We start from the raw sequence: 18,275 nt of genomic DNA on the forward strand, positions 1-18,275 counted from the left end.
AGTGTCTAGTTTTCTCCATGGCAAGGTCAAATAAGAATAGATACAGACATACTGCCAGAATAGTGTAGTTTGAATCAATGTCCGTTTACTTTATATGTTCAAAAGGAAACGTCTGGGGCACACAAGTTATGCAACAAATCCGTGTCAGACATTGTTTAATTTGTGTCAGAAATTCCAATTTCTGATAAGATTTAATACATAAAGATTGCCACTTGACTACTTGTCAGAAGAGGTCCTTCATCCAGATTATCGAACGAGTTTCTGCCAGCCGGTCTCACCTACTGCTAGCATACTTCGCAGATGCTACATCTTGCATGAAGCAAATAAAGCTGAGCCCTGGAGAAATGCTGCTAACGCAGGGATAACGGTCTTCACACATCTGCTAATAAAATAGCCTTTGCTGTCACCAAAGTATGTACTGCCCCTCTTCGCCCTAAAATACTCTGGACTACAAGCTGCTCTGTCTTCCATGCCATGCTCTCTTACTGTGGTGACAGAAGTATCTATTAGTGCGTTAGGTTCTAGATGACATTTTAACCATGTTAGAAATGTTCATTTTATTTGTGTTATTTATAACGTGCCTTTTTGCTGTTTTTATCATATTCTTTGTAGCTGTTTTAGAAGGACTAAGAAACAGGTTGTTCCTGTAGTAATAAATACATTTATTTAAAAGTTTAATTCTTCTTAGTGCAGAGTGTGTATGTGTGTAAAACTGTGACTAATGAAATAAGTTTGTTTCTGTTACCACAGTGTCTCTGATTTCTTCATATGGGTTTTTAGAGACCCAAAAGCAATAATTATATTTCAAGACTACATTGAGTAGTGTTCTGCAGGGATACAATAACCTGTCTTTCACATTTATCGTTGGTGCACTGAAACAATTCACCCGTGGGGAGGGGGGGGGGGGGGGAACCACGCCTTATAGAGCCATGGTAAAGTCATAGTTTAGGTAACCAACACTTCAGTCTACTGTACACACTACCCCCAGTCTACTACTACCTCCCCATCTGTTCTACTGCCTATGGCCTAAGCTGCAAAGTTTCAATGTAGGATGCACTCCCAAGTCTACAGTCCACATTTTTCACTATTTCTCAACATGGTCCGAACAGAGTCCAAATCTTTTGTCCATTGCCCACTGCTCATTTCTCACTTTACTCAGCTGTACTGCCATTTCCCACAAATCTCTGTCTACCAATCATTGCCCTGCAGTCTAATGCCCGCAACTGCCAATAATTCCATTGTCATCTGATTAGTCACTACATGCTCATTTTATTTATATATCTTCCCAGAACAGATTGCCCTCACACCTCATCACAGCTCTCATGTTGATTGCTCACTCTCTCCCCTAATCTGTTGACCACATCAATAGATCTGGATCCTATTTTCATCAACTTCAGAAATGTCAGAGTCAACAAGTCCACATCAGATACCTGGAAAGACCACGCCCTTGTCAAGTTTGGCATCCCCACCCCGATCCAACGCCCAGAACAGCGTGCCAAAACTGGGGCAGCTTCACTGACAAAGACCAGATCACTGCTCTCAACATTAGCCAACCTGAACAAAACAACAATCTTCCCAAAGCCATCAAAAACGTCATCAATTGGATTATCGCTTGTGCTCACTTCCTGCCCCCCCTTAAACACAACAATACAGCAAGATCCAGGACACTTAGAAAAAGGGAGGAACTCACACTGATTAAACACCGCTGCAAACAAAAGGTAGCGAAAATTAAGAATGAGCCAGGACAATGCGGACAGGAGCACATTCAAATCTCTCTGAGACACTAAAAACAAATGACCCAGCCCACTAAACGTGTTGCTCTAGCGGACCACATTGATGGCAGCACCAACAGAAGCAAATGAACCTTCATTGCTGTGAAAGATTTCAGCTCACTATCCGCTGCCTCTAACTCAATCACTCCCTCTCAGGACCTCGTATATAATCTCTCTCAATTCTTAGGCAACAAAATCAACTCCATTTACAGCAACTTCAGACAACTACCAGCCCAACAGATCTTGTGAAACGCCTCCGGAACTTATCCAAAGAACCACTTTTAATCACATGGTCTGCCATCACCCGAGGAAACCAATGCCACCAAGATGTCCATCCAGTCAGGAACCCTATCGGAAAATCTGCCCCCACCACACCTACACCAGAGGACTGCAACCCATCAGCACCATCCTCACACCCATTTTGAATGCCTCCACCTCTTGCTTGATGCTTGGAAACACAGAACTGTCCTCTCTTTGTAGAAGAAACCCTCTGCGGACCCTCCAATGCTCGCCAACTACTGACATACCTCCCTGCTATTATTCCTGGCCAAGGTCTTGGAGAAAATCATCAGCAGGCACCTCACCGAATACCTGAAAGACCACCAACTCCTTGAAACCATTCATTCTGGTTTCAGACCCTACCACAACATGGAAACTGCCCTCATTGCTGCCACGGATGACGTCTGCATGACTCTGGACAGAGGAGACACAGTGGCCCTTATCCTCCTGGACCTCTCCAAAGCATTTGACATGTCTACCAACCCATCCTCATCCAACACCTACATAATATCAGAGTCTAATGAGACACACTACAATGGATACGCTCCTTCCTGACTGGAAGGATCCAGTCAGTTAGCCCGGCTTCGTACACCTCAGACACCTGCAACGTCACCTGCAGTTTCACAAGGATTCTCCCTGACTCTGACCTTGTTCAACACATACAAGATCCCTCGAGCCGGCATCATGCGCTCTCACAATATCAACATCCTCTCCTACGCAGAAAACATGCAACTCGTTCTTCTAGTCACGGACGAGATGCCCAGTTCCCAGATCAGGTTCAATGCCTGTGTGAATACAGTCTGTCTACAGTTGAATACTGACAAGACTGAACTTGTGATCTTTGAGAAGAGCACATCACCGTGGGACACCACCTGGCAGCCAACAGAACCAGGACTGACACCCATCCACACCACTCATGCCAAGAACCTCAGGATCATCATTGGCATCAAACTTGACATGACTGCCCAAATCAATGCTGTCATTGGGTCATGATTCCATACTCTGAAGATGCTGAGAAAGTTTTTCAAGTGGCTCCCAATCAGCACCCAGAAAACCGTTTGCACGCATAGCCGTCGGACTACGGGAACATACTCTATAGAATAACTTTTACCCCATTGTTTAAGGGTTACCCAGGAGTCACTCTCATCCACTAGCTTGGGCCAGGCATAATCGTAGCACCTCCAGGCACTCACTTCAGAACACAGCTGGACTGGAGGAAGAACAAAAGAACACTGCACCTGGTGTCTGTGACTTGAGAGGAACTCTGAAGGACTGGACCTTCTTCCTCTTGTGGACTTCAAGGATATCAAGGCTGATATCCTGTTCAAGAGATAGGGATACAGCAAGCTGCAAGAGGAGAGGGGACAGACAGACATAACGTGCGCTTTCCACAAAGTAATCTGGGAATATAACTAAACGGCAAATCAATAAACAGTGCTCAAGGGAAGGGGGGTGGGCCGGTTGCCTAACAACCAAAAAATAACAGAAACAGGAAGGGTTAATATTTGTGTAGTAGCTGAGCACTCAAGAGTGTAAAAACAATTAAATACCTCCAACTGGGAGTTGTGCAGTTGCCGTTGTCTTGTTTATTTTATCCACCAATGCTTCCTTCATTTCTTCTTTCTTAACAGTATTTCATGTAGAAAAATTATACACTTTAAACAGCAAACACGTGTTTCACTGTATGGTGCTGCCAGAGAGGGCATGTGTGTTAACTATACTCACAGCAGTTGGTCCCGTATTGACCCTTGGTTGGGTACTAGAGATGTGGAGGGTTGGGCAATCTCTGTGGATCACCTGCCTCGTACACTGTCTGACCACTCGCCGGTTCGGTTAGTGCTGGAGGTGCCCTGCGAGCTGGTGTGTACGTTTTTGTGAAGGCTGCCCTGTGGGGCGTTGCGGGATGTGGCCTTTCGGGCTGAGGTGCGCGAGGCCATTGTCTCGTTTTTTGCTGAAAACGAAGGCTAGGTGGGGGCGGCGAGCACTTTATGGGAGGCATTCGAGGTGGTTATTCGGGTGATATGTTTCTCGAAACAGCATGGGATGTTGAGGACCCTATGTCGGGAACTGGCTGATCTGGAGGGGAGGATTTTGGAGCTGGAACGGCGTTTAGTGGAGAGCTGGTCGGGCGAGGTTCTCGCGGAGCTGCGGGGTGTGGTGTCTTTGTATGAGGAGGCCTCCCTCAGAGAGGTTTGTTTTTGGGCAAGAACGCACGGGCACGCCGCTATGGTGAGGGGGAGCGGGCTGGGCATATGCTCACGAATATGCTGCGCAGGCCATGGGCTAGTAACTACGTCACTGAGATTGAGGGTGCTGGGGATGTGCGTGTGACTGGGACGAGTGGTGTCATGCAGGTCTTTACTCAATACTTCAAACAGCTATACGCTGATCCAGTCAGACTGGACGCTGCAGCGGCGCAGGCTTATTTTTCTGACATCGCACTGGTGTGGTTTGATGACGCTCACCGCTCGTATCTGGATGTTCCCTTCTCTGTAGAGGAGGTGACTGGGGCGATTCGTGGCCTGCCTGGCGATAAGTCTCCTGGTACGGACGGCTTGACCCCTGCGTTTTATAAGGAATATGCGGATATTCTCGCCCCCCACTTTTTGGAGGTGTATGCGGAATCTCTGAAGACCGGGATTCTTCCGGCCTCGCTCCGGGTGGCCTGGATAGTCACGATCCTCAAACCCAGGAACGATCCGGCCAGCTGTGATTCGTATCGCCCCCTTTCTATGATTAACATTGACATAAAATTCTGGCTAAAATGATTGCGGCGCGTTTGCAGCCGTTGCTTCCTCGGTGGGTGCTACCAGATCAGTCGGGTTTTGAGCCTGGGAGATCCACGTGCCACAACTTACGCACATTTTCTCCGGTTGCGGGCTCGATGGAGGCTGATAATGCCACAGCGGTGTTTTTAGATGCCACCAATGCTTTCGACTCCTTAGCATGGGAGTATATGTTTGCGCTCCTGGGCCGAGTGGGTCTGAGTGCGCTATTTGTAAAGCTAATTAGATTTTTGTATACTCAGCCCACTGCTAGGTTGCGTTTAAATGGGAGTGTGTTGCTTTCTTTTCCGGTTGCCCGTGGGATGCGTCTGGGGTGCCCCCTGTTTTTTGCGGTGGCCATGGAGCCTCTCGCGACGGGGTTGCGGCAGAGACACAACGACAAGGGTCTGCAGTATCGGCAACGACCCATTTTGGTATCAATGTATGCGGATGACATTGCGCTTTATGTTCGGGACCCGAGCCGGAACTTAGATACACTGTTGGATGAGATTGTGCACTTTGGTACCTTCTCTGGTATCGTGATTAATTGGTCCAAGTCTGTGGTGTTGCCTTTGTCTCCGGGTGTGGCGAAGTTCTTCTCCAGGTATCCTATAGCATGGGCGGAGGGCCTGGTTCGTTATCTGGGAATTCAGTTGAGCTGCGACGTCGAAACTCTCTGGTTGGCCAATTATGGTACGCCAATTTCATGGTTGGAGGAGAAAGTCGAGGCTTGGCGCGCCTTGCCGCTCTCGCTGATTGGACGTATTGCTATTGTGAAGATGAACGTTCTCCCAAAATGTTTGTACCTGTTTGTAAACCTCCCGCTTCCACTCACAAGGAGCTTTTTGCGGCGTCTCCGCTCTGTTATACTCCGCTTGGTCTGGGCGGGCGGCCAGCCCTGTATTTCCTGGGAGAGGCTGACGCTACCTGTTGAGCTGGGAGGGCTTGCTGCCCCTGACTTGGAGCTTTATTACAACTGCGCGCAGGCGCACTTTGCATATTACTGGTTGCGCCCGATTCGGTACTTGACGCGTTTGGCGCCTGAAAGTGACGCGGTCTGGCCGGACGGCTTGGTACGCGTGCTTGGGCACCCATCTCGACCTCGCTCTCGGTGCGTAGATACAGTGACGTGTACCGCCGGGGCGTGGAAGGCGTTGATGCGGAGTTCGAGAGCGGGCTCTCCATTTGCTCCCTGGTTGCCTGTTTTGCCTGTTCTGGCTGTTGCGGACGCCCAGATGTTCCGTGATGGGGGCATAGGGGAATTCCTTCGGGATGCTAGCTTAACTGAGCTGGGCGATTGGTTTGGGGATGGCCGTTTACTGTCTCCTGGTGAGGCGCTTGGCAGGGAACGGGTCACTGTGTTGCAGCGGATGTATGCGTTGTGGGTTTGTGCTATGCTTCGAGCTCGGTTCCCTGGTCTCCCGGAGGTTCCGCCGGAGTGCCGTGTACTGGAGGTGTTGTGTTGTGCGCAGTCACCACGCAAACTGGTTACCAAATTGTATAACTGTATGCAGGAGCAGTGGGGTGCACTTGGGGAGTCCTCCAGGTCTCGGTGGGAGGCGGATGTGAGAGAGCCCATCACAGAAGAGACGTGGCGGAGTTGCTGTGCGCATATGAGAGTGCAGTCCCCGAACTATAGGCTGCGGCTGCTGCACTTCAAGTTCTTGCACCGCTTATATTATACGCCTAGTGGGCTCTGCTCTATGGGTCTGCGAACGGATGCGCGCTGCGAGCGATGTCGTGCCCCGGACGCTGGTTTCCTGCATCTTGTGTGGGAATGCGCTGAGGTTCATGCTTTCGGGCTGGAAGTCCTGGGCATAATAACTGAGGTGACGGGATCGGAGATACCTGTTTCTCCCAAAGTTGCGCTGCTTGGGTGTGTGAATGAGATTTGCGGGCCTCACAGAAGGCCGGTAGGCCTGCTTCTTTTGTTGGCTAAGCCCAGAGTTGCTATGTGCTGGGGCAGGGGACGCGTTCCTCGTGGATCTGAATGGTTACGGACGCTGTCTTTTGCCAAGATCAGCTGATGATCTTTTGGGAGCTTTTACCTGAGGGCTCTCGGCCGAAGGACATTTGGGCTCCTTTGCGTGCTTACCTGGCGACTTTGAATGGGGAGGATGAGTGATGTATGTTGGCTCGCATTTTGGATGTTTCTCTCTCATCTCCCCCGCTCGCAATGTGTTGGGTGCTTAGCTGTTAGCGGTTGGGCGCTGCTGTGTGCATACTCTGCCTGCCTTACTCTTCTCGTTGTTCTCTTTCTGTTAGTTTTGGCCTCATGATACTCGCTGAAAGGCCCCTCTCCTGGACTTCTTGTTGGGACTGTGTAGCCGAATAGGCTGATGGACTCTGCTGATGTGGACTGTATAGAATCATGTTGCTTACGAGGCTGAACTTGGGTCTTGCTGTATAGAGTTTACATTATGTCAGGGGAGGGATGCCTTTTTTGTTGTTCTTTGTTGTGTACTTGCAATAATTAATAAATAAATAAAATTCAAAAAAATAAATAAACACATGTTTCGCCGTAATGACAATTACACCTCCATCGTCCTCAGGGCTACAATAAATAACCAGACCTCATGGTAAAGGTACCCTACATATCATATTGTCACCTACCATAAGATGGCTCAACAGATATATAAATAGAAAAAGACGTGTGTGTCAAAGTCTGAACCCACTTACATTGAAATAAATAAATAATGTGGACGTATATCATGCTGACCGTCAACCAAGAGCCATGTGCCAACATTACTGTACCAGACAAGACTTATCATGGCCTGAATGGACCATACCAAGTAATTAAATAATTAAGCTTAATACGTGTCAACGGGTATCCACCTTCTTATAGGGCATGGGTAAAGGTATAATAAATTTCCGGCCATGTTGTCACAAAAGCTTCAGTATTCTGAACAATATAACAGGGCAACCCAAAGTTACATAAACAAACAAGATTGAGGCAAAGGAAAGAAAAACGGTCTGTCTAAATCTGGACCGTCAGAAACGCTTCAATTAATGGAGCACGCTAAATTAGAAGGTAATTAAACATATGCTACCATCCATCCAAACGTTGTCTACAAAAGGCAGCATTGCCATATGGGGCTATGCTGCGCTAGCTTAGTCGTCATTAATGAAAATAAAAAGACGCGCATAGAGACCTGTACACGTGTCGGTTAAACAGACGGTATACTGAATGGCTTACCAGCCACAAATCAAGTAAGTTACACACAAGTGAAAATCCATCATAGCAAAGTAAAAAACAATCCATATAAATATAACTTAAAGGAGCCAGTATAAGCAAAACAGTTGCTATGCTCAAACTATACATCACCTAGCCAAAGTGAAATACAAACCATAAAGCTATATAACTGGAGAGCGAGTAGGAAGAAAACAGTTACAATCCTCAAACAATACGTGCCCAAGCCAAGAATAGATGATGGTAGGTCCAAAAGGCCTTTTAGGGATCAAAATTACACTATGTCACTCCTTACAGACTCCTCGAAAAACAGATATAAAGAAAACTTACTAGAATCCTCCTAAGAGAACGGAGAGATCCACGTGTGTCCCAGCGTGGATAACCAGCACCATACTGAAATGTCATATAGACCATCCTCCAGAAAAAGTCGTGACAGTGAATGAAGACTGGTGGCCATCTTACAATTGACCACAAAACCATCATGTATAGCCCATGTTTGTGAAAATATACCTGTCTACGCCTAATATTCCAAAACATCCAACTGCTTACATATGACAGGAGAAAACCAAAATGAGGCCAAATTAAAACAAATACCCTACAAATGTAAAAAACAAATATATGTGAAGTTAAACTGATAACCTTACGGCTGATCTATAACATCATCAGTAAGAAATCAGGTAATCAGGAACCTACTGGTGGGTGACAGTTACCATGTGCAGGGCACCTATATTTACCTTGATGTATGGTTATTTATTATTTTACCCCTGAGGAAGTCAAAGGCGGAATTCCCATTACCACGAAACTAGGGCTGGGCAGAGTACACAGAGTTGTACTCTGCTGAATTCTGCAGAGTTGGTAAAAAAAAAACTCTGAAAAAACTCTGAATTCCACTGGGTTCAGTGCGCATGCAGTCTGCCTGGCCAAATATGCACCCGATCTCTGAAGCGTTAAGCAGGGTCTGCCAGCCCAAGTAAGTACATTCACACTTCCCTTCACTAACTGCCCATTGCTCACCTGGTCTCCAAGCTCACCCTGCTGGCCTCCAGACTGTACCCCCGGGACTCTGGGGAGACAGGTTCTTTCCGTTGAGCTCTCCATGCACGTTTCCTTTTTTCCAAGCACTGGCCCCTGCCCAGTCACATATGTAAATAATGTCCTGGCTCAGTGGCACGGGGCCACTGGGCCTGGACATTATTACATATGTTGCAAGGGGTGGGGGGGGGGGGCTGTGCTTGTAAAAAAGAAAACTTTCAATCCGAGCTCCACAGGAAGAAGACAGGTTCTTCTTTTCCATGGAACTCTGACTACAAGTTTCCTTTTTTCCAAGCAAACCCCTCCCCCTCATATGTAAACAATGTCCTGGCTCAGTGCCTGCAAGGCACATAGACACCGCCCTCTGCCCTTCGCTCCCCAGCTGCTGAGGACAGTAAAAGGAGGGAGGCCTGGAACCTGAGCTGGTGCCAGTGCAACCCTCACCACCAGCCTGAAACAGCATCTCGACGGTTACCAGCAGAGAGCAAAAAGCCAGGGTGGCTCTCCACTCTCCGGTGACCTACACTCCGCTGGTGGGGCAAGTGGAGTTTGTTGTCAAACTCTACGCTCCTGCAGAGCACGGAGGGTGAAAAACATAGTTAACTCTGCCACCGGAGCAGAGTTCACCACCCACCCCTAGACAAAACACGTGTTGGCTGTGTAAAGTGTATAACCTTTGTACATGAAATACTGTTATGAAAGAAGAAATTCAAATGAAGAAAGCATTTGTGGATCAAATAAGGAACACAACAGAAACATTGCCACTCCCTGTTGGATGTTTTTAACTGTTTTTACACTCTGGAGTGCGCAGGACTATCTACTATGCTACAAAAGGCATTCTCTGCAACTGCCCAGCTGACCAGTATCAACTTGAAATGACTGGACCCTGCCGTCGGCCTCTGCCTGACACCCTGTGAGTCTCTCAGTGCCACCCCTGACATCCTAGGGGAGCTTTAGAAGTGTATGCCGGAAGTGTAATGGGACTTAAAGGACTAAGACAGAAAGTAAAACCTTTAACCAGGATGAACCTGGTTGGGATATCTGACTAGTGTTTCATTGCGGTAAGTCTCAAGTTGCGCCTAGGTTCTGTCTACCACAACCATTATCTGTCACCTGCACTTTAGGCTGCCAGGTGCAATTCCTACTTGAAACTTAAAAAAATCTTCTCTGGTTCCCTTTATTGGGTTTTTGTCATTTTAGTTTGATTTAATGTAGTGACTTTGAGGGATCACCATGACAAAGCTTGTGATTATTTCTTGAGGTAGGTTACCACCTACCCCTAATAATAATACTATTTCTTACAATATCCGAAAGGCAAGGAAAAATAACACTTGTTGAAGGGTGTCTCCATCACAGAGCAGGGAGTTGTTCTTCAAGGTTGGGTGAAAGGCTCTATAAGCAAGTACTGGAGGTATAAGGGGCTTTGGGGACTGAACGAAGGAGCGATAATCTGGTAGCATCAGCATAAGAATGCTTATCATCAGCATAAGGCTGCTTATCATTGGTCATCATTGTCAGGCAAAAGGTGAGGAGTGTCTGTGGGAAAGCTAAAGCACAATAAACGGGATAAGACAGACTGATCAGTGGGAAAAAGGGCCAGAGTGCTGGCACAATGGATCTAATTGCCAAATATTGATCACTGAAGGACAGTGGGGGATTTGATTTCCCACCTGATTATTGGTGACTAAGGACCTGCTGAAGTGTCTCAAAACTGGCAGGTGTATCTCAGAATGAATAAGGTTTAGATTCAATTTTACTGGTAAACAGCTTGGATCCTAAAGGGTGGTCGATGCACTTTAAGGCATGACCGGAGGTTTATAAGAGGCAGATGAGGGACTACAAGAGTTGGCATTGAAAGTTAGCAGACAATCTGTTATGATAAGCTGAGGGTCATCTTACAAGTCAGCAGAGGGCAACTGAGTACAGACTAAGAGACTCATTCTGACTTGATGAGGAGATCGAGGACCCAAGTGACGGCTGCAGAACCGAGTGCAAAAGGAAGGTACTCTGAAGAATGACAGTTCCCAGCAGAAGGGCTCTGCCTGCTCCCTCCCTCCAGTTGCCACTTCAGGAGGCAGATGGACCTTGGAGGAGTAATGTTCTGCCAAAAACAGACAGGTCTCAGGAAAGGCTTCTGCACCCAGCAGTTTCCTGCTCATGTTTGGACTGGGGACCCATCAATTGGTTGTTTACTGCGCCAGGTGTACTTTTGCAATCAATGAGGTGAGCTCTCCTTGCTACTTCTTTTACTGCACTGGTTTTGTGCAAATGGACGCTGGCACTTATATTACCTTTGCTATATCTGTCTCATGTTTAAAGGAAAAGTTGAGTTTGATTATTCTTATCGTATGTGAGGCTTAGGTCGATATGTCCAACAACAATAGTGTAGCCACTAAACTGTGGTGTTTTACTTTGCAGGTTCCATCGCTTTGAAACTTTTTATTCTACTCAAGTTGGTCTCGGAATAAAGACTGATAAGTGGCCTAATCTGTTCTATTCCTGACAATGTATATTCTTGAAATACGCAATAAACCACTGATCCATTGACTTGATATTATCAGTAGAAATTAAATAATGAGTAAATCTTTATTTAGTGCAAGTGTACCATCTTATAATTTCTGCACAACTGTTTATTTTATCCACAAACACTACCTTAAAATATTAAATAAAATGACAGATTTTGCTTCAGTATTTCCATTTGTAATATGTGCCCATTGTCCCAAATAGTAATATACATTGTCATGTTTAAGGGGACCCAGCAGCTCAGGATTTGCAAAAAACTGAACATTCAATGTTTGTGCTATTACTAGATGCCTGCAGTATCACTAAAAACGAGCATCACATTTCATGCAGCAGAAACTCTGGGACACAATAAATTTGCTATTGCAGTTCTAGGCTATTGTATCATGGCCACTGTTTGCATGCTTTCATGAAGGTACTTCAGCAATTAATTTATTTGTATGCATCATCTACTTTGTACAGAAACCTATGTCAGCTAAGAGGACTACGAGAAGCTGTAATGGATTTGAGTGTGTTGATTAGGTTAGATTGGACTGCAGTGGGGTGGAGTCGGGTAGGGTGAATCAGAATGATGTGGGGTGAATTGCATTGGAGTGAGGTACACTGGATTAGACTGTATTAGATTGGTGTGAGATGGATTGCAGTGGATTGGAGTGGGTGAAATGGGATAAAGTGGGGTGGATTGGATTTGGGGGAGGTGGATTGAATGAGTGGGGCAGACTGGAGCGGGACACATTGTTTTGGACTGGAGTAGGGCAGACAGTTTTGAATTGGAGTGGGGAAGATTGTTTTGGATTGGAGTGGGAAGATTGCTTTGGATTGGAGTGGGAAGATTGCTTTGGATTGGAGGGGGCAGATTGTTTTGGATTGGAGGGGGCAGATTGTTTTGGATTGGAGGGGGCAGATTGCTTTGGATTGGTGTGTGCCAAACTGGAGTGGGACATATTGCTTTGGATTGCAGTGGGGTAGATTGTTTTGGATTGGAGTTTGACGTATTGAAGTGCAGCAGATTGTTTTGGATTGGAATGGGATACATTGGAGTGGGGCAGATTGGAGTGATGCAGATTGTTTTGGATTGGACTGGGGAGGATTGTTTTGGAATGGAGGGGGGCAGACTGTTTTAGATTGGAGTTGTGCTGAGTGGAGTGGGGCACATTGTTTTGGATTGGAGTGGGATGGATTGTGGTAGAATGGACTGGAGTGGAGTGAGACAGACTGAACTGGGGTAGACTGCATTGGGGTAGATTGAACTGGGGAGGATTGCTGTGGGGCAGACTGTTTTGGGTTAGAGTAGAGCAGATTGGAGTAGGGCAGTTTGTTTTGGATTAAGTAGGGCAGATTGTGTTTAGATTGCAGTGGGGCAGATTGTTTTAGATTGGAGTGGGGCAGACTGTTTGGGATCGGAGTGGAGCATATTGTTTTGGAGTTAGTGGGACAGACTGGAGTGGGGCATATTGTTTTGAAGTGGAGTGGGGCAGATTGTTGTGGACTGGAGTGGGGCAGATTGTTGTGGACTGGAGTGGGGCAGACTGGAGTGGGGTAGATTGTTTGGGATTAGAGTGGGGCAGATTGGAGTGCGGCAGATTACAGTGGGGAAGACTGAAGTGGGGTGGATTGTTTTGGATTGGCGGGCAGATTGTTTGGATTGGAGTGGGGCAGATTGTTTTGATTTGGAGTGGGGCAGATTGCTTTTGAATGGAGTGGGGCAGATTGCTTTAAAATTGGACTGGGTAAGATTGTTTTGGACAGCAGTAGGGCAGATTGGAGTGGGACAGATTGTTTTAGACTGGAGTGTGGCAGATTTCAGTGGGATAGATTGCTTTAGATAGTAGTGGGGCAGATTGTTGTGGATTGGAGTGGGGAATATTGGAGAGGGGCAGATTGTTTGGGATGGAGGAGATTGTTCTGGATTGCAGTGGGGCAGACTGGGATGGAGCAGCACACTGTTTAGGGTTGGAGCGGACAGATTATTTTGGATTGGAGTAGGGCAGATTGTTTTAGATTGGAGGGGGGAGATAGTTTGGAACTGGAGTGGGGCAGATTGTTTTGGATTGGAGGGGGGAGATAGTTTGGAACTGGAGTGGGGCAGATTGTTTTGGATTGGAGGGGGCACATTGTTTTGGATTGCAGTGGGGCAGACTGAAGTGGGGCACACTGTTCAGGATTGGAGCGGAACAGACAGTTTGGATTGGAGTGGGGCAAATTGTTTTGGAGTGGGACAGATTGATATGGATTAGAGTAGGTCAGATTGTTTTAGATTAGAGTGGAGCAGAATGTTTGGGGTTGGAGTGGGGCAGATTATTTTGGACTGAGTGGGGCAGATTGTTTTAGATTGGAGAGGGGTAAATTGTTTTAGATTGGAGTGAGGCAGGTTATTTGTGGTTGGAGTGTGGCAGAATGTCTTGGATTGGAATGGGGCAGATTGTTTTGAACTGGAGTGGGGCACATTGGAGTGGGGTGGGAGGATTGTAGTTGATTGGGGTCAGTGGTTTGATTTGGAGCGGGGTGGACTGGTCTGGCATCAAATGGATTGAGTGGGGTGGATTGGTGTGCGGTTAGGTGGGGTGGATTGGCTTGGAAATGGGCAGATTGGATTGGCGAGGGGTGGATTGAGGTGTACTGCAAAATTATGTGTTAAAGCACAAGAGAGATACAATGTCACTCTGCAATATTTAGAACAAGATAATCATCATCCTTAGAGAACAGTGCCCACAAGCAAAAACAAAACATGGATGCAAAGTGAGAAAAGAAGACTTGGCAAAATAAAAGAAAAAAGTTAACTATAGAAATTATCATTCTGCAATGTGGTTTGTCCTGCTGGGCATGTTTTTGCCTGCCTTCCGTGTCCAGGGCCCCAGACGTACCTCAATCATGATGAAAGCAACGCACAGCACTAGTTAAGTTGAATCAATGAGTGTTTGGTCCCTGCTCTGCAGACAAACGGAAACGATGCTTGGCCTGCAGTGACAAATTACAAAGCTTTAAAGAAGAGTTCTGGCAAGACAAACAAATAATAAGCATCGTCGGGCCCCAAGTCCTTTTTTGTTAACAAAGGAGTTTTGCAAGCGAGATGCATGCACTAGCGCATGCTCTCGCAGGCTCTACACTAATAATCTCTTTTTTGGTATATCGCCATGTAAGAGGGTGCTATAAGTATATAAACAAGGCAGGCCCAGTGTTTTGTCCGAGGCCTGAGAACCAATCACACAGTCCCTACAAGGAAAGACGGGAAGCCAACAAACATTATGCAGACTTGGGTGAATGTCGGCCCAAGGGTTTAAGTCAAATCAGTTCCCCATACTTAAATATCCACATCCAGTGAGTCTGCAAAAAGCAGAGGACTTGCAGGTTATGTGCTTACTGATCCTTCTCTCTTTCCTGCACATGGGGCTATATAGTGCTACTGTGGGGGAACTGAATTGTTGAACAGAATTAGCAGAGGACCGGATAACGTGTGCGGACAGGCACACAGAGGCTATGCAGGGCTACACTGGGGTATTGAACTGATAAAGAGAAGAAGCAGCGGACCTAGTTAGATGGATGCTGACAGGCACAGAGAGGCTAAGGCTATGCAGGGCTACTGTGGGGAAGTGAACCTTTGAAGAGAAGAAGCAGAGGATCTCATAAGGTGTGCTGACAGGCACACAGAGGCTATGCAGGGCTACTCTGGTGAACTGAACTGTTGTAGCGAAGAAGCAAACGACCGGATAAGATGTGTGCTGACAGGCACAAAGAGGCTATGCAGGGCTACTCTGAGGAAGTGAAGTGTGCATAGAAGCAGAGGACCTGACCAGATATGGATTAGTGATCCGTCTCTGTTACAAGAAAGTAGGGGCTATGCAGGATAGTCTGCGGAAACAAAGTTTCAAATAAAAAAAACAAAGGTTCTGGCAAGCAGAGTGATGACATGTCCTCGTTACATGCAAGTAGGGGCCCTGCATGGCCACTATGGGAAAGTTAAGAGTGAAATTTAAAAAAGCAGATGACGTAACAGGATGGATGATAACTAATCTTTAGGGGATACTGGGAGATCTGCAACCCACAATAGAGTGAAGTAAAGAAAAAGCACATAGCACTCAATTCCTTTGTCATGGACCATATGAACTATTTGGCACTGCCAAGATACTGACTCTACAAAAAAACTGATGGATTAAACCCAGATCTGTGACTGGGGGTGAATGTTTGATTTGGTCTACATTCCGTCCATCAACTGTTGTTTTTGCATTTGTCACCCCAAGTGGGAAGGGTATGCCCAGACGTGGGTCCCATGCTCACTATGCCACCAGATTCAAGCTAGCCTGGCTGAAGAGGGGTGATACCCCAAAACCGGTCCCAGGATGCTGGTTTCTGCTCCAGGGAGGACTTGGCCTGGCAGTTCGGGCTGGACTGTTCCCATGGGGAACAGGGTCAAGACTGATTTGCATATGGCTGGGTCCAAACTGGAATGACATGGTGAGCAAAAAAACTGATGGATTAAACCCAGATCTGTGACTGGGGGAGAATGTTTGATTTGGTCTACATTCCGTCCATCAACTGTTGTTTTTGCAGAGGATAAGTAGCAAGACAGATTATAGAAGCCTACATAGGTGGACATTGTAATTCAGCCTAACAGGACCTAAACAGCTTGCAAGCCAGACTGTCAGAAATGAGGAGGTTTGCAAGAGTATGAGGACCTACAGCAGACATCCCAGGACAGAGAGTACAGTGAGCCTGTATCACTCAGATCTGTCCTGTACTGTTCCTTGGCTTTAGGGGAAACTTCAACACCCATTCTGCTGCCCAGTATCCAGGCTTTTCCCTTATACCCTAGGTCTTACTGTAGTGTTGAAAGAGACTTCCCTTCCTATGCTGAATGAGACTTACCATCCTAACTGAAGAACCTTTTTAAAATATCATTTTAACGCTAATGGTTCTGTAAATTTTCCATATTAACACGTTATTGCGCCATAACCCTAAATGCCAGGTAACAAAAAGACCTGGTAAACCGACCATCCAGTGGGCTTCCCTGGACCCGTCAGTACCTCGCCACTTGAAAGTGTTGACTATGCCCTGGTGTTCACAGGAATATGCCCCTAAATTTTGGCATTAATGGTGGATCAACAGTGGGTGTTAGTTCATTTGCAGCAGAATGTGCCACAGTTTGTGGTTTGGATAGCAAATGGAATAGTATCTAGTCCAGTGGTTCCCAACCTTTTGACTCCTGAGGACCCCCACTGAATCACTGATGGAAGCCAGGGACCCCCAAGCAATTCCGACAATTTAAATTTCAAACATTAAAACAGTAATTCACAAAAAATACACAAATAATTACACACCGAACAAATACTCAAAGATATAATTATTTTATATTGACAACATATACAAAAATTGAAAACCTAATGGGAAGGTCGGTGCTGAATCTTGGCAAATAACTTTTCAGTGTTTGGTTTTATTTAGGAAAGCTGAATCCTCAGGTCAGATTCTACATTTCCAAAGCAATTTTATTTTTTTAGGTACATAGGATCTGAGAAAGCTTTTTCATATAATATGTGGTAGGTGAAAGGCGGTAAAACCATAAGGACCTCTCATCTCTTCATAGTCCCTCTGTCACATGTATTTCATTTGTTTTATAGCACTTCTCCTACCAGTGTAGGGTGTAGAATACTTTACAGGGGACTACAAGATGTAGTAGGCATTTTCTAAGAGTGCTTGGTCTGGAGAAGCACAAACTCAGGATTCAGTACATAACACAGTGGCTAGCGTTGACTAAATATTAATAATGAATTCCTATGCAAGCAAACTTTTTTTTAGCAGCATATGGATAATGAAAGACTGGGGAAATACATAACTTTCTAATTTGTTCCATGCAGTTCTTTGTTGGCAGTTCATAGCTCACTGTGCTAGATTATGGTTTTAACTAATGAACTTCACAGTAACAAAATAATCTCTGACAAAAACAGTAACCCACTGTGCTATGTACATAATATACTTTCCTTTGCATGACACTCGTTCATTGCAGCAGGCATATTAACCATGTATGCTACCTTAGATGAGTCAAAACTGCCACTACACAAAACTCCCATCTCTCTCCAGCAGGTATATTAATCACTAGAGTTATCTTGACACTCATTTTTGTGGGAAAGCTTACAAGATACTTTGCAGTGCTTCTAAAGCTGCTGCACAAATGCACTAACATAAAAAAATGACACGTTTTTGTAGAGGCCCCAGATGGGGAAGTGCCTTCCTGTAGGCCCATGCGTGCAGACCCCCTGGGAATGTGTCACAGACCCCTGGGGGTCCGCGGACCACAGGTTGGGAACCGCTGATTTAGTCAGCTGCTGACCTGTGTTCAGTGCCTCGGCCTTCACTAACCACCAGAGCCTGATACAGTAGTTAACAAGAAAATTAACTCCGGGTTTCATTTTGCCTTTTGGCACCCAAAAACATTTTTCTAGGGGTGGTAATACTAGTTTCACTTTTGGGTTGTTGTCCTTTCCGTGTTTAGAATGTTTTTGACTTTTGAATATTTAGCCCATTTTAAACTACCCAAGATTTCAGCAAACTGGATTTGTATTCCCACTTGCACTAAGATCCATTTAAATCAAGGACAAAGATGGAATAGTTTCTTAGCTGAAACCCCACTTACCCTCCAGGGAATTCTTCGTTATACTCTAAACTAAAAGAGAGAGAATGCAATTTGACTACAGGAGCACATCCTCCTGAGTCATACATTTTTAC

The 18,275-nt window shown here is 46.0% G+C and overlaps 1 protein-coding gene across 1 annotated transcript in view; it reads right to left on the reverse strand.

Moving 5' to 3' along the window:
* The window catches only part of TMEM219 (transmembrane protein 219), a 211,048-nt gene that overhangs the window by 129,161 nt on the left and 63,612 nt on the right, over nucleotides 1-18,275 (reverse strand). The window lies entirely within an intron of this gene.

This window comes from Pleurodeles waltl, chromosome 7 (genome assembly GCF_031143425.1).
Source record: "Pleurodeles waltl isolate 20211129_DDA chromosome 7, aPleWal1.hap1.20221129, whole genome shotgun sequence".
NCBI lineage: Eukaryota > Metazoa > Chordata > Amphibia > Caudata > Salamandridae > Pleurodeles > Pleurodeles waltl.